Source organism: Meriones unguiculatus, chromosome 17, assembly GCF_030254825.1.
Source record: "Meriones unguiculatus strain TT.TT164.6M chromosome 17, Bangor_MerUng_6.1, whole genome shotgun sequence".
NCBI classification, from domain to species: Eukaryota; Metazoa; Chordata; class Mammalia; order Rodentia; family Muridae; genus Meriones; species Meriones unguiculatus.
Window position 1 is genome coordinate 66,584,297 of NC_083364.1, and position 17,301 is coordinate 66,601,597.

Here is a 17,301-nt window from a genome sequence, read left to right on the forward strand (position 1 = left end):
CTCATACTCCATTGTGAAGGCATCATACTCCATTTTGTCATGTCTAAGGCTGGCTTTTTTATTTTATTTTATTTTATGTACATTGGTGTTTGACTGTCTGCATGTCTGTGTGAGGAGTTATAGACAGTTGTGAGCTGCCATGTGGGTGCTGGAAATTGAACTCAGGTCCTCTGGAAGAGCAGTCTCTGAGCCATCTCTGCAGTCCAAAGCTGGCTTCTTAAGAAGCATATCCAGTGCAATCAAACTCAAAGAAGCCCTACTGTTTGGATTTATTGCTCTGTGGTTGCTGGTCTGCGATTCTTAGGTATTTTCTCTTTGAATTTATATTGTTAATGAAGTTTTGAAGGAAGCTTGAACCAGGGACCTGGGGTTTTAGTTTTTCTTCAGTGCTACTTAAACCTTCCCCATTACCTGCATCTCCCTCCCTTCTTGGTCATTGCTGCCCTCTACTGGATATGGAACATGTACATACCTATTGACCCATAACCTGGTATGTAAGTGAACATGTATGTTTATAGATGCACAGGACATCTTGTAATTGTGATGTTTATATAGGAATGTATATAGGAAGTTACATTTTGTAGAGGAACCCCAACCTGGGTTTTAAATTCAAATACAGCTGTCCTTTGGTAAACGTAGAGGATCAGTGGTGTGCAGTGGTTACAAATGGCAGCCTCCTTGGTAGTGTACTCAGTCTGTTGCCTATATGGGTTGCCCTAAGGGGCCTTGGAGACAATTTTCTGGCAGTTACTCAAGTCTCTGATCTCAATGTTGTCCCCAGTATAGGCTCTATACAGTAAGTGTGGTGCCTTTGGGAATCCTAGTCAGGATTTACATTGGCCAGGTCATCATGTGTAAAGGAATTTTAAAGCATAACATGGCTGCTCTGGCAAGAGATCACATCCAAAAACCTGCTAGAGCTGTGTGATCTCAGGCTGGCAAGCAAACAATGCTGGGCAGTAGAGGTACAGGTCTTTAATCCCAGAAGAAAGAGAGAGACAGAGACAGAGAGAGAGACAGAGAGAGAGAGAGAGAGAAAAGAAAGAAAAGCTTAGATCCAGGCATGGTACTACACACCTTTAATCCTAAACAACGAAGGTAAAGTCAGTTTATAGCAAAGGAAGGATCCACTTTTGAAAGTTATGTCTAGTTGAGTGGCAGAAAAAGTGACAAATCAGAGATACATTCAACTCCCATGAGAACAGAGTGGAAAGGGAAGCCACTGAAGAGAGCAACACAGAAAATGAGGGCAATAAGAGGCTGTTTCACCAGGACAGTTAATAGAGAGGTTACAAAGAGAGAAAAAGCTAGACTCAGGTGAAGACAGAATGAACTAGAGAATGAGAAGGAGCTAGAATATTAGCACAGGTTGCTAGGCTTAGTTAGGCCAAGTAGAGCAGTTCAGTCAGTAGCTGAGAGAAGCCAGTTTGAATTAATCAGCTTGGAAAGGAGTTTGGGCAAGAGCAACTGAGTTGAACCAATCACCCAGAGTTCAGAAAGACCTAGAAAGGATGAGCTTATTTAACAATAAGTCTCAGAGACTGAGACCATTCTAGGTCTAGATTAGATTGTACAGAGGCTAGAAGCTTCCAGGACTAGCTTTAGGTTAGCATAGAGAGGCAGTTACATTGGGCAAATAAAAGTACCTTTTACAATCATGTTTATCTGCATCAAGCTGTAGAATACGGAAACATATGATTGAGGCTCTGTGTAAAGCCAAATCAAGTTTCCTGGCCATCACAAGAATCATGTCTCAAAGAAGTGGGGCTTTATCAAGTTTAATGCAGATGAATTTGAAGACCTGGTTCATGAGAAGCTGCTCATTTGTGATTGCTGTGGGGTTCAAATAAATTACCAGTTGTTGGAAACCCCTACTGCTAAGGTTGCAGTTCTTCATGACTAGAAAGCCCTGAGCTTAGCAAAACGGAGGACTCTGTTTGTTAGCAGGACTCATTCTTCTCTACCTGATCTGGGAAGCCTGAATCCCCACACCCTCTACCTTAGGAACATCACATAGTCCGTAGGGAAATTACAAGTCCAAGTCCTTTTCTCCAAATAGTACCTGTTCAGCAAGCACCTGGGATTTCTGGAATGACTCTCCATGCTCATGTGGTATCTCGGTACCTTAGTATTTCAGCCCATTTCATTCGCTCACCCTGGAAATCCCCACGCCAACACCAAAATCTATATAACCCTTCTTCACCCCAAATAATATTGATCTGGTTCGCTTCAAAAAAAGAGAAAGAGAGAGAAAGAGGGTCAGTTCTAATACTCCTGTAGACACCAAAATTCTGGGAAGTTCCAGTCATTTAGTAAGTGGAATTATATTTGTATGTAAACCACACATATCCTCCCATGCATTAATCTTTTTTTTTTTCAGATAAAAGAAAAATTTTTTTTATGGTAACGTTTACTTTATTTATTTATTTATTTATTTATTCAATGCAGTTTATTCAGGAACCTTGAACAATCATCTGACCCTGGGGAAAGCCAGCCCACAGCTTAAATAGCCTCTGGGTAGCCAGCCCCAGCATGCCACGTGGGCAATGCAGATAGGTCCACATACATGGAAGCAAGCCAGATCCTCAGCCTTAGCCAAATGTGGAGTTGTTCGTGACAGAGAGCACTCACCATTGGGAAGGTGGAAGGCGGAAACCATCTCTATCTTTAAGGCACGGCATTACGCAGCTCTCTATAGTTCCCCCTTTTTGTTTTAGACGCATCAGGCAAGAGTAGAGGTCTGATCTCTGATATTAGAAATAAATTGGGACTTTGTACTGATGTTCATTTAGGTGTCATCCACCCAAAGAGCATCAGACCCGTCTGATACCTTTTTCTCAGAGGCGGGACCTGGGGCATCAACCCGCATGCAATCAGACATGCTCTTCTCTGGGTCCAAAGCGGCTGACCCTGAGTGCAGTGCTTAGCCTCGCATCCTGAGCGTAACATTTTAGCTTTTTATGGTAGCCAATCATGCTTGGGGAGACTGTCCTGCTTCAATGGCTGTAAAGGCCTGAATGGTCATGGCTGCATTACGCTGTTGTGAGACTCTAATCTTGCATATATACCACAGGCAAACCAAGGAGACCAACACCAGAAGGCCGGCTAATGCTCCCATGCCCGCCCATTCCTTCAGATGATTCATGGCTGCAGCAATCCATGATGATAATTCTGTGGCTAGTCCTGCATCCACTCTGGTAGAACTTACTGTGACAGTGGCCACTCTCAGCTGCTCCATAGTAGTATCGAATTCTCCAGTCCAATTATCTAAAATATAGCTAGACAATTAGACAGATTTGCAGCACAGGGAAAATTCTCATGTTGTATGCTAGTGACTCAAAGTCCAGCATACTTTCATTGACAGCCAAGTTGAGCGATTTGCTCAATTTGATAGGGTATCAATTTGCTCCTGCACGAGGTCAATCCTCTGATTGAACACCATCAAGCCTCCTTTTAGTTGAGCATTAATTCCTTTTTGTACATCTAAGGCATGAGCTACATTGGCTAAAAGGTTATTCAGGGTCTGAGCAGTCTGCACAGTATGACTCCTGGCTAATGCCGCAGTGGTAGCTCCAACAGCCGCCAATGAGATGGCAGTAACAATGGTGGCTGTAGTTCCAAGATCCCTTTTCTGTCTGAAGAGAGTCATAGCGTGAGGGGCATCAACGGGCACAGGCACCCAGGGAGGCATGCGAGTAACCAGCTAGTAAATTTACTAGCATTCCAGCATTGGGCAAAAAAGCAAGTATCATCACCACAATTACTTGGCTCTATCTGACTAATAATGAATAGAAATGGGGGATATAAACAAACAGGTGTGGGCTTATAGGAAATATTATGAGAAGCCTTAACCCCCTCGTTGGAACATCCTGCTTCAGTTCTAGAACTAGCAGTGGTGGTGTCTGAGGTCTGAGTAGGTTCAGGAGACCATTGCCCCCAGGGGCAAGACGTGCTCCATGTAAATTGACTAACTCCATGTTTTCCTCCACTTTTGAAAGTCATTTAAGGTTCTTAAATTATTTTTCCCTCTTTTTTTTTTAAATTTTTCATCAATTACACTTTATTCATTCTGCATCCCCCCATAAGCCCCTCCCCCCTCCCCTCCCAATCCCACACTCCCTCCTCCCTCTGCATGCATGCCACTCCCCAATTCCACTGATAGGGGAGGTTCTCCTCTCCTTTCTGATCTTAGTCCATCAGTTCACATCAAAAGTGGCTGCATTGTCCTCTGCTACGGCCTGGTAAGGCTGCTCCCCCTCAGGAGGAGGTGACTAAAGAGCAGGCCAGTCAGTTCATGTCAGAGGCAGTCCCTCTTCCCATTACTATGTAACCCAATTGGACTCTGAACTGCCCTGGGCTACATCTGTGCAGGGGTTCTGGGTTATCTCTATGAATAGTCCTTGGTTGGAGTATGAGTCTCTGGGAAGTTCCCTGTGTTCAAATTTTCTTGTTCTGTTGCTCTCCTTGTGGAGACCCTGTCCTCTCCAGCTCTTACTATTTCCCAGTTCTTACATAAAATTCCATTCGCTCTGCCCAACAGTTGCCCATCAGGCTCAGCATCTGCTTTTATAGTCTGTAGGGCAGAGGCTTTCAGAGGCCCTCTGTGGTAGGTTCCTAGGTTGTTTCCTGTTTTCTTCTACTTCTGATGTCCATCCTCTTTGCCTTTCCGGATGGGGATTGGACATTTTAGTTAGGGTCCTCTCTCTTGCTTAGTTTCTTTAGATGCACAAGTTTTAGTGGGTTTGTCCTATGTTGTATGTCTATATGAGTGAGTATATACCATGTGTGTCTTTTTGCCTCTTGGACAACTCACTCAGGATGATCCTTTCCAGATCCCATCATTTACCTGCAAATTTCATGATTTCCTTATTTTTCATTGCTGAGTAATATTCCATTGTGTAGATGTACCACATTTTCTGCATCCATTCTTCAGTTGAGGGGCATCTGGGTTGTTTCCAGCTTCTGGCTATTACAAATAAAGCTGCTACAAACATGGTTGAGCAAATTTCCTTTTTGTGTGCTTGAGCCTCTTTTGGATATATGCCTAGGAGTGGTATGGCTGGATCTTGGGGAAGCACTATTCCTAGTTGTCTGAGAAAGTGCCAGATTGATTTCCAGAGTGGTTGTACAAGTTTACATTTCCACCAGCAGTGGAGAAGGGTTCTTCTTTCTCCACAACCTCTCCAGCATGTGTTGTCACTTGAGTTTTTGATCTTTAATCTCAGGGTTGTTTTGATTTGTATTTCCCTAATGGCTAGTGAGGTTGAGCATTTCTTTAAGTGCTTCTCTGCCGTTCGGTATTCCTCTACAGAGAATTATCTGTTTAGCTCTGTTCCCCATTTTTTAAGTGGGTTACTTGGTTTGCTGCTTTTCAGCTTCTTTAGTTCTTTATATATACTTGATATGAGTCCTCTGTCAGATAAAGGGTTGGTGAAGATTCTTTCCCGCATTAATCTTTTTTAGACCACTTACAATAATACTTCATAAAATATACATGCTTTGTAAATAGTCATTATACAGTATTGTCTACAGAATGACAAAAAGAGTGTACATATTTACTCCAGATGCTTTTTATTTGTTTGTTTTGAGACAAGGCTTCACAATTTGCTCTGGCTTCCCTAAAACTCATTATGCAGTTTAGGCTGTCGTAGAACTCAGAGATCCAATTGCCTCTGCCTCCTGAGTGCTGGTATCAAAGGTGAGCGCCCCCATGCCTGGCTACAGATGAACTTTTTAATGAGTATTTATTTTCAGTCTACAAACACAGAACCAATGGATGCAGAAGCTAGATCATAGATTGTGTCTGTTTTAGAATTACAGCTACTGAAGTAAATGAGGAAAATGGCTATCAGGTACTCTGCAATAATTATTATATTCACTTTATTTTTAAAGCAGTTTTTTTGGCATATATAAGACAAGTTAATACTCCCAAGTAAAGGAGCCAATTTTTAAAGTTAGAAGATAGAACGACATAATTTACCTTCATTGATAATAACATTAAATATGTAAATATCAATTCTAAACTTATTCATTGAAATGAAAATGTATGCTTTCTTCAGACTTAAAAAAAATTAAATCCATGTCCAAGTATCAATTACATGAAAAGGCACAGAAGATTCTATTTAAAAGTACTGTATATTAAGTAGGAGGCACTTGAGTTGCTTGGTGAAATGCTGTTTCCCTGGCTCCAGGCTGTAACTCAGAAGGCCAGGAGCAAGGCTAAGAATTCTGTGATTTTGGAACAAGTAGATTAGGCTATTTTGCTATGGCATGCTCAGGAACAGCACTTGTAAAATTGCTTCACAAGGAAAACAGTTAAAGATTTTGTTTTTCAGTTTGGGAACAGTGTAAGCCCTTAAGGGAGGCAGGAGCCCCTGGCCTATAAGCTTTTACTGAAAACAACCCTCAAAGGACACAAAGGAAGCTGGCGGAAACCGTAGTGAAATTTAGGCAGACTTAGGGCCAGAAAGGAAGATTGCAGGCAAAGACAAATGGGTGCCCCTTTAGTTTAAGAATTCTAAACAAGAGGCCCAAATGCACATACTTGATTGCTCCCGGACAGCTGGAGAGGCTGCAGCTGCTGAGATCTCACAGCATAAGGAAACTTTGAAGAAGAAAATGGAACCCAGCCACAATCTGAAGATAACAAAACACAGAAGAAATATTTGCTCTGTTCATCCAGGATTCAGAAGGTTATTAGTTTCTGACACTCCATTAGCATATATTGATTATAAATAAAGGGCTTTATTGTGATATTTCTGTACATGTATGTGAAGTATTCTTATCACAGTAACCCTATTAACCTCTCTTATACTGTCCTCGTTCTCAGATAGATGTCAGGTGTCTTCCTCTGTTACTCTACATTATCACCACCATCATCTTCATCATCTTTATATTGCTGTTTTTTGAGACAGGGTCTCTTTTAGAACCTGGAGTTCACTGATTGGCCAGACTGGCTGGATTGTGAACTCACCTTTTCCCCTTAGACTCTCCTTTTTCTGCCCACTTGTCCTAGGATTACAATCATATGCTATCACACTTGGATTTTTACATAAGAATCTGGCCTCTCAGCATAGCCCTGCATAGAGCAAGCATTTTAACCACTGAGACGCTTCGCCAAACGCTCAAATCTATCTTTTAAGTAGCACTATTCTGTTAATATGGGTCCTTCAAAATGTCGATTGCAATATAGGGCTGACAAAGATGCATCTTGATTCTCAGGAAGAGGTGATGGTATCTTGGCTTTATTATGGATTCAATCACAGAACACACAAAACACTTTGTGTTTCATTCTATTTTTAGAGCTGCTAAGACTATGTAAAAATCCAAATGCAGATTTACTTGCAGATGATTCAAGTCTTTGGCTTTTGGTTACACTATTCCAGCTACTTGCTACTTAGTGTTTACTTCATTTGTTATCATTAAGGGAAGAGGTGCTGTAAATACAAATGACAGAAAAAACTCAAATTAATTCTCCACTCTTTAAGCAAAGTTAAGAAGGTCATTTGGAACAAACCTTTAATATGCTCCTAAAATAGAATTTTGGCTTATCTGTAGATCCTAATTTTCCATTCTCCATTGTTATAGATAATTAAGAGTTGTATTTATGTATAATCTGAATTTGTTAAAAAATTCATCTTTTAAAGCAATAGAAGGAAGCTAAAAATATTCTTATCTTCCCCAGGGCATGATAGCAGTGAATTTTTATGCTTAGCTAATAGAACCTGAATGATACTCCCAGCTCAAGTTGTCAAGAGGTACAAGTTCCCTACTTTGTCAGTTTTTTTTTTCTCCTTAAAATAAGGTTAGAGTTTGAAAAGTCATATATAAGACATAGAGTGAAAAGGCATATTTCATACCACCAGATTTTTGGGAGAAAGACAAAAGTTATGAGGTTGTTCTAATGATGTGAATGATAAGGGCACATCATAAACTAGGGAGGACATCAGTCCCTTCCTGTCCTCTTTCCAGACAGGACCATAGGGAGAAGCCCCAACTCTTCTTGAGACACATCCCGGAAGCCAACTAGCAAGCCTCTACCTGCTGTGCTGTCTCTGGCCTTATCTCAGAGTAATGGATCCTGTGCAGACTGCAGTAGCTCAAAATTAATGCATGTGACCTTTTGGCCTTTTCTTACCAAAGTTAAATACCACTTTTCAACTAGATGCCAAATATGCTTAGATTCTTCATGCTTTTCCAGGTGAGAAGTCGCGCAGGGCCATCATGGCAGGGCTTACTTATTTTTACTTATTTATTTAATTTGGTTACCAACTTGAGAAGAACACTGGGAAGGAATTGTAAATGTTTATTTCAAAAATTATTCACATTGTGATTGATTGCTTTCCAGGTTATTTATTCAACAAACTGGCAAAATATGATTAATTCCTAGGAGGACTTTGAAATTTCTCAACTTTGAAATATCAATTACAGAATGTTATTTTCATGCAAATGAGAGCATATATCCTCAAGTATTCATCTAGGTTTTTAAGTCTTGGTGTTCAGGATTATGTGAAAATGGTACTTGCATAAAAATCAAATTTGTTTATGATAGAGAATACAAAGCAATAACACTGTATGACAAAGAGAACTGAGATAAGAATGTGGCTATCTTGAAAAAAATAGTTAAGGGCAAAAAGGATAATGATGACACCATCCATGATTTATTACTTACTTGTGGACCTTCAAACACACTTTTACCCATTCAGGAAATTTATGTGGCAGAGACTAAGATGGATGTACGAAGACAAGATATATGCTTATAGAGACATATCAGCATGCAGTGGAAACACTACGGCAGGAAACAGAGACTTCTGGAGAGGAAGGCAGATTCTGCAGTTTCTGTAGAGGACTTCCTTTAGAAATACTGAGAATTTACTGGAATTGCAGACAGTGAAAAGCATTATAAGGAAGGGGATTGGCCAGGCAGGGATTTGGGAACTTCATGAGAAAAAATTTAAGTATCTATGTCTCAAAATCTATCTATCTATCTATCTATCTATCTATCTATCTATCTATCTATCTATCTATCTATCTATCTATCACCTCAATGTACAGCTAATTTCATAAAAGAATGAGAAGGGCAGAGAGGGGAAAGATAAATAAGGAAAAAAAGTCTTTAGTTTTAGTTATGGTCCAAGGGGAGCTGTTGAATAAAAATAACATGAAGGAAAACAGATTACAGGATTGGAGAGGTAGGATGGAGAACCTTGGAGACAAACATATGTGTCATATGGTAGATACCATATGACACAACACAAAGCCTCAACCAGGTTTCCTTGTACTGTTTGAGAAATAAGAAAATTCCGTGTCTCCACATAATGGTAAAGCCATTATGTAAAGGGCTAGAAAAGCATGCAGGAGTCTGAGTTGCATTTGATGGTGCCTGGAAGTGATAAGAGAATATAAGAAGGATGCTATGTTCTGTTGAGCATTCAAACAGGTCAACTAGCATCTTTCAGGCTGTATAACCTTAGCTAGTCCTCACAACTTCGCTTTGTCATCTGAATGATTACCCCAAAGTCAAATATGATTTACATTTAGTTCTAGAAAGGTGACTCACCCAGGGTCATGGCACTAGAACAAACCAAGGAGAAACCCGAAGCTCTGCCTGCCTTCGTCACAACTAATTTTCCTTTGGTTGCACAAGTGGTTCCCCTGTGGCCCAGTATACAGCAGCAAGATGACTATTTCCTGTTCACACCACCTTTCAGAGACAAGGCTTTTGGTTTTGGTTCTGGGCTGACTCCTCTCTGGTTTTAGGTCAGAGGAAAACACAGTCAGAAGCCAAGTCTATGCACCTCTTTGAGGATAAACCTCCTTAATCTGCAAAAGAGGCTACGATGCTAAAGCAAGGAGATTAGATGCCAGAGACACTTTGTATACAGAACTGAGAGGATGCAGTGACTCATTTTAAGGATTGACTATTCTGGCATGAAAGAATGGATGCAAGGAGGTGCTGTCAACAGCATAGAAAATATGAGAGGAGGAGCAACTGTCATGAGAATAAATCTTGCCTAAATATAAGGAGATGCATTTTGTTAATTACTAGATACAGTAGGGAGAAGCCAAAATAGTCCTATAGTGCACTTTTTTTTTGGTCATTAACATATTGTAGGACCAAGTAACACAGTGGGCTACAAATTCATGATCTATAAGGTCAGATCGTCTCTGAGAATTATAATTTAAAACCATTTGAATATTTTAAATAGTATTTTAAATTTTGAAAGAGATTCTACTTTTCTGGTGTGAGATGTAAATTACACTGGAGAGTCCATTTATTATGCCTATTGTCAAAGAGTTGTTTGGGAAAGTAAAAGCCAATGCAGAAGGACAGTGGATCTACAGCTGTGACAGATTTCTACCTGCTCTCACCATGACATGATTTGAAATAAGTTGAGGTAAAGATACTTATCACTACTGTCAGTCTGAACATCATTGTTTCACTGTGGGTGGAAACAAAAAAAAATATTCCCAAGTATAAGATTTCAGAAGACTGGTTAGAGACGGATAGCTCAAACAGAAACAAAGGTGCTGCCTTGCTTTGCTGAACAAAACATTAATTTCTATATAGCTAATTTTAGTTGACAACAAGCAGAATGGCCTATTTAAATTGATATACCAGACTATATGTAGGACTGAGCAATGGCAAATAATGCATTTTACAAAAAAGGAATCTATTAAAAAAAAAACACCCCTATATACTTCCTCAGCTAATCCATGAATGGTCACATGCAGTTGGGAGTCTGATTCCCAACAGAGTCCTGGCCTGTTTCTGTTTAAGGAATTTCACGAAAGCTATACATCCACTCATTTCCCACTATTGAGTGTTTTCATTTTCTATTTACAGTAATCTAGGTGTAAATCTGAAAATGGAACCAAAACAATTTTTTACTAGCAAGACAGTGATAACAGATTAAAAGATAAATGTGATTTTTTAGAGGGATGTGTTCCACAAGGAAACATGCATATTTTATGAGATGAAATTAAAATAGGGGCCAGAGATATATTAGAAGTTTTTATAAAAACTTTGAGGAATGTACATTGATGCAGCACCAATAGGACTGGCTGATGGGCTGAAGGTGAAGGATACAGAGAAACAGGGGACAAAAATTGTGCTTATTTTCAAGCAATAAAAAGTTGAGATGGAAGATGGAGAAGTATTATACTTAAGGCAATCCTCTTGTCCTAAGATCCCAAGTCCTGGGGTTACAAATATGAAACACCACTCTTTTTTCATTTTATTTTTTTCACAATTTATTCATTATATATCCTGATTGTAGCCTCCTTCATCTACTCCCCCCAGTCCTACCATCCCTCCATTTGCCCCCATCCCCTAGTCCACTGAAAGGGGAAGATCTCCACAATCGCCTCTATCATAAACTTGGTTGCCTGCTCTTTGATCACTCACCCTTGATGATGCAGCCTTACCAGGCCACAGAGGAAGAGTATCCAGGTAGTGGACTAGGGGAATGGGATAAGGGGAAAGGAGAGAGCGTGGGACTTAGGGTTGACAGAGGGGACTTCAATTGGAAAATATAGTGAATAAATTGTGAAAAATTTAAAATTAAAATTAAAAAAGATTCTCAACTTCATACAAGGCTTGTTTTAGCTATTTTGGGTTTCATAACAAGAAACAACCCTATACAATAAGAGATATTCTGGAGGTATCTCCATCCCTGATCTCAAGCTGTGCTATAGAACAACAGTAGTAAAAATAGGATGGTACTGGAATAGAAACAGACTGGTAGGTCAATGGAATCGAATAGAAGACCCCAAAATAAACCCACACACATATGGACACCTGATCTTTGACAAAGATGCTAAAACCATACAATGGAAAAAAGATAACATCTTTTGGGTATATGCCTAGTAGTGGTATAGCTGAATCTTGAGGAAGCACTATTTTTAGTTGTCTGAGAAAGCACCAGATTGATTTCCAAAGTGGTTGTACCAGTTTACATTCCCACCAGCAATGGAGGAGGGTTCCCCTTTCTCCACATACTTTTCAGCATGTGTTGTTGCTTGAGTGTTTGATGTTAGCCATTCTGATGGGTGTCAGGTGAAATCTCAGGGTAGTTTTGATTTGCATCTCTCTGATGGCTAAGGACATTGAACATCTCTTTAAGCGTTTCTCTGCCATTCTATATTCCTCTACAGAGAATTCTCTGTTTAGATCCGTAACCCATTTTTTAATTGGATTGCTTGATTTATTGCTTTTTAACTTCTTTATATATTCTGGATATCAGCCTTCTGTCAGATAAAGGGTTGATGAAGATCCTTTCCCAGTCTGTAGGCTGTCGTTTTGTTCTGATGATAGTGTCTTTTGCTTTACAGAAGGTTTTCAGTTTCATGAGGTCCCATTTATTGATTGTTGCTCTTAGAGCGTGTGTTGTGTTGTTGGTGTTCTGTTCAGGAAGTTCTCTCCTGTGCCAATGAGTTCAAGGCTCTTCCCCACTTTTTCTTCTAACCGATTTAGTGTATCTGGTTTTACGTTGAGGTCTTTGATCCACTTGGACTTTAGTTTTGTGCAGGGTGATAAATATGGATCTATTTTCATTTTTCTGCATGTATACATCCAGTTGGACCAGCACCATTTGTTGAAGATGCTGTCTTTTTTTCCATTGAATGGTTTTTAACTTCTTTGTCAAAATCAAGTATTAATAGGTGTGTGGATTTATTTCTGGGTCTTCTATTTGGTTCCATTGATTCACCATTCTGTTTATATGCCAATACCATGCATTTTTGAATTACTATTGCTCTGTAGTACAGCTTGAGATCAGGGATGGAGATACCTCCAGATGATCTGTTGTTGTACAGGATCGTTTTTAAAATTCTGGGTTTTTTGTTTCTCCATATGACATTGAGAATTTTTCTTTCCAGGTCTGAAAAGAATTGTGTTGGTATTTTGATGGGAATTTCATTGAATCTGACATTTGGTCAGCCATGTTTGTAGCAGTTCTATTCGTAATAGCCAAAACCTGGAAACAACCCAGATGTCCATCAACGGAGGAATGGATACAGAAATTGTGGTACTTTTACACAATGGACTATTACTCAGCAATTAAAAACAAGGAAATCATGAACTTTGCAGGTAAATGGTAGAATCTAGAAAAGATCATTCTGAGTGAGGTATCCCAGAAGCAGAAAGACACACATGGTATATACTCACTTATAAATGGGTACTAGACCTATAAGATAGAATAAACATACTAAAATCTGTACACCCAAAGAAGATAAACAAGAAAGAGGACCAGGGGTAAGATGATCAATCCTCACTTAGAAAGACAAATGGGATGGACATTGGAAGTAGGAGAAAACAAGTAATAGGACAGGAGCCTACCACAGAGGGCTCTGAAAGACTCTACCTAGTAGTGTATCAAAGCAGATGCTAAGACTCATAACCAAACTTTCGGCAGAGTGCAGGGAATCATATGAAAGAAGGGAGATTTAGTATGACCTGGAGAGGACAGGAGCTCCACAAGGACCAAATACATTAGGGCACAGGGGTGTTTTGTGAGACTGTTTCTTCAACCAAGAACCATGTATGGATATAACCTAGAACCCCTGCTCAGATGTAGCCCATGGTAGTTCAGTATCCAAGTGGGTGTCCTAGTAAGGGGAACAGGGACTATTTCTGACATGAACTCAATGACTGACTCATTGAGCTTCCCCTACCCCCTGAGGGAGGAGCAGCCTTGCCAAGCCACAGCGGAGGACATTGCAGCCAGTCCTGAAGAAACTGATAAGCTAGGGTCAGATGGAAGGGAAGGAGGACAGTCCCCCATCAGTGGACTTGGAAAGGGGCAGGGAGGAGATAAGGGAGGGAGGGAGGAATTGGGAGGGAATGAGGGCGCGAGCTACAGCTGGGATATAAAGTTAATAAACTGTAACTAATATTAAAAGATAAAAATTTAATTAAAGAAAAAAAGATAGTATCTTCAACAAACGGTGCTGGTCAAACTGGAAGTCCACATGTAGAAAAATGCAAATAGACCCATATCTATCACCCTGCACAAATGGATCAAAGACCTCAACATAAAACCAGACACACTAAATCTGTTAGAAGAAAAAGTGAGGAAGAACCTTGAACTCATTGTCACAGGAGACAACTTACTGAACAGAACACCAACAGCACAGGCTCTAAGATCAACAATCAATAAATGGACCTCATGAAACTGAAAAGCTTCTGTAAAGTAAAGGACATTGTCAGCAGAACAAAATGACAGCCTACAGACTGAGAAAGGATATTCACCAACCGTACATCTGTTAGAGAGCTAATATCCAGAATATATGAAGAACTCAAGAAAGTAGACACCAAAAATGCAAATAATCCAATTAAAAAGGGGTACAGAGCTAAGCATAGAATTCTCAACAGAGGAATATCGAATGGCAGAGAAACACTTAAAGAAATGTTCAACATTTTTAGTCATTAGGGAAATGCAAATCAAAACGACCTTGAGACTTCACCTTACACCCATCAGAATTGCTAAGATCAAAAACTGAAGTGATAACACCTGCTGGAAAGGATGTGGAGAAGGATAACCCTCCTCCATTGCTGGTGTGGGTGCAAACTTGTACAACCACTTTGGAAATCAATCTGGTGCTGTATCAGAAAATTGGGACTAGCACTACCTCAAGATCCAGCTATATCACTCCTGAGCATATACCTAAAAGATACCCCACCATTCAATAAGGATATTTGCTCAGCTATGTTCGTAGCAGCTTTGTTTGTAATAGCCAGAATCTGGAAACAACCCACATGTTCCTTAATGGAGGGATGGATACAGAAATTATGGTACATCTCCACAATGATAGACTACTCAGCTATTCCAAAAAAAGGAAATCATAAAATTTGCATGCAAATGGATGGAACTAGAAGAGATCATCCTGAGTGAGATAACCCAGAAACAGAAAGATAGGCATGGTATATACTCACTTATAAGCAGATTTCAGTCATATAATATAGGATAGCCATCTACAGACCTAAAGAAGCTAAACAAGGAGCCTAGGGAGGATGCTTAAATGTTATTTGGAATGGCAAACTGGATAGATACCAGAAGTGGTGGATGAGAGGGAACAGGATGGGAACCTACAATAGAGGGTCCTCTGATATGATTCACCCAACAGGGGATCAAAGCAGATGCTGAGACTCATGGCCAATCTTTGGGCAGAGCGCAGGGAGTCTTATGGAGGAAGAAAGGGGTGGGAACAGAGGGGCATGGAGGGGACAGGAGGCCCACAAAAGATACCAACAAAACTAAAAGAGCTGAGTCCAGGGAAGCCTGCAGAGACTGATGCACCAAAGGAGGACCATGTATGGAGAGGACCTACACTCCCTGCTCAGATATGACCAATTGGCAGCTCAATCTTCATGTGGATCTCTGAGTGAGGGGAGCAGGGGCTGCCTCTATCATGAACTCAGTTGTCTCCTCTTTGATCACTTGCTCCTGATGATGCAGCCTTACCAGGCCACCGAGGAAGAGGATCCAGGCAGTCCTGATGAGACTTAACAAGCTATGGGCAGATGGCAATGGTAGAGAACTCCCTCTTTCAGTGGACCAGGGGAAGGGGATGGGGGGAAGATGGAGGGAGTTGAGAGAGGAGACTTCAATAAGGATATGTAATGAATAAACTGTGAAGAAAAAAAATTAAAATTAAAAAAGAAATGTCAAGAAACGTCTGTTAACATTGATATGCATGTAACAGAAAACACACAAATAACCAATTATATCCATAAACAATCATTTATTTACTCAAATTGAAAAGAAGTCAAAGTCACTATTCGCATGATATGATGAGTGACCTCAAAAATTCTACCAGAGAACTCCTACAGCTGATAAATATCTTCAGCAAAGTGGCTGGATACAAAATTACCTAAAAAAAAATCAGTAGCACTCCTATGTACAAAAGACAAGAGGGCTGAGAAAGAAATTAGAGAAAAAAAAACCTTTCATAATAGCCACAAATAACATAAAGTATCTTGTCGGAGCTCTAACCAACAAGTCAAGACTTGTATGAAAAAAAACAAAACAAAAACTTCATGTCTCTGAAGAAAGAAATAGGAAATATCAGAAGATGGAAAGATCTCCCATGCTCATGGCTCGGTAGGATTAACATAGTAAAAGTGGCCATCTTTCCAAAAGCAATCTACAGATGTAATGAAATTCCCATCAAACTACCAAGACAATTCTTTACAGACCTTGAAAGAACAATTCTCAACTTCATACGGAGAAACAAAAAACCCAGAATAGACAAAACAATCATGTACAATAAAAGCATAAAGCATATTTTACATAAGCATATTTTAATACATTATTTTTAAACTACTTTTTAAAGATTTTTTTTAAAGTGTGTGTTTGCCATATGTGTGCAGGTGTTTGTAAAGGCCTCTGATATCCTGGATCTGGAGTTATAGTTAGTGTGAGCCATCTGACATGGATGCTGGGAACCAAATTTTTGTCCTCTGCAAGAACAGCAAACACTCTTAACAGCAGAACCATCTTTCCAGCCCTTTTGTAATGTTTTTTTAACTGTAAGGACTTTGTCTATTATTACTTTCCTGCAGTGCTTGGGATGGAATTAGGGGTTTTTAAAATCTAGGAAAGCAGCCTATCACTGAGCTACATCCACAGTCCCTTGCATTTGTATTAAAGACCTTACAGATGGATTAACTTTGGACAAGCAGAACATCATGGCTATAAAGAGAAGAAATGTGGCAAGTAGAGATGCAAAATGATCTTGGCCATCGTTAAGCTTCCTGTAGCCATGTACCTTCACTTTTGTGTCTGGTTTAACATTCTCATGGACAGTGTGTAAATTTCCTGAAATGTACCACTAAGGATGGCTGACCTACAGGCCACACCAACACGAGAAGTGCTAGGAGTCAAAGGCAATCTGAGACTAATAGAAGAGACTACATTTTGCAGCAGCCTGACCGTTTGAGTCTCCTACCAACCAATGTGATCAGTAAAATAATGACTTATGACTTTATCTTGTTCGGTGGTATTTTACAAGTTCACAGAACGTCTTCCATGCTGAAATATGTCATCCAACATAAATTGAGTCTTTGGTAAGTTTTGACTCAAAATAAAGTATTTGTATTTTCTTCAAGGCATTATTTTATTTTTAACAGAGCCCATTAGTGAACAGCATTTTTTTTTTGGTCACTGTGAGCAAGTCTCACAACACTTCTCACCACGTTGCTGTCACTTTGCCCTGGTTTCTTGATCAGAGAGATTGTATTTTTCCATTTTTCTCTAATTCCTACTGTCTGTGTTTTTTTTTTTTTTTTTTTTTTTTTTT

General features: G+C 39.8%; 1 protein-coding gene and 1 non-coding gene across 3 annotated transcripts in view; one reads left to right on the top strand and one right to left on the bottom strand.

The window, feature by feature from the left end:
• The window catches only part of Htr1f (5-hydroxytryptamine receptor 1F), a 137,170-nt gene that overhangs the window by 93,903 nt on the left and 25,966 nt on the right, over positions 1-17,301 (bottom strand). Inside the window, exon 2 of one of the 2 annotated variants that reach the window (XM_060370619.1) lies at positions 6,545-6,636. The exons of the other annotated variant lie outside the window; for it this stretch is intronic. The gene's annotated coding sequence lies outside the window, so the exon portion shown is untranslated. The remainder of the gene's footprint in view (positions 1-6,544; positions 6,637-17,301) is intronic. 2 annotated transcript variants of the gene reach the window in all.
• On the top strand, positions 604-738 carry LOC132648816 (small nucleolar RNA SNORA70). The gene has a single exon (XR_009587219.1). It is a non-coding gene; the product is annotated as a small nucleolar RNA SNORA70 (small nucleolar RNA).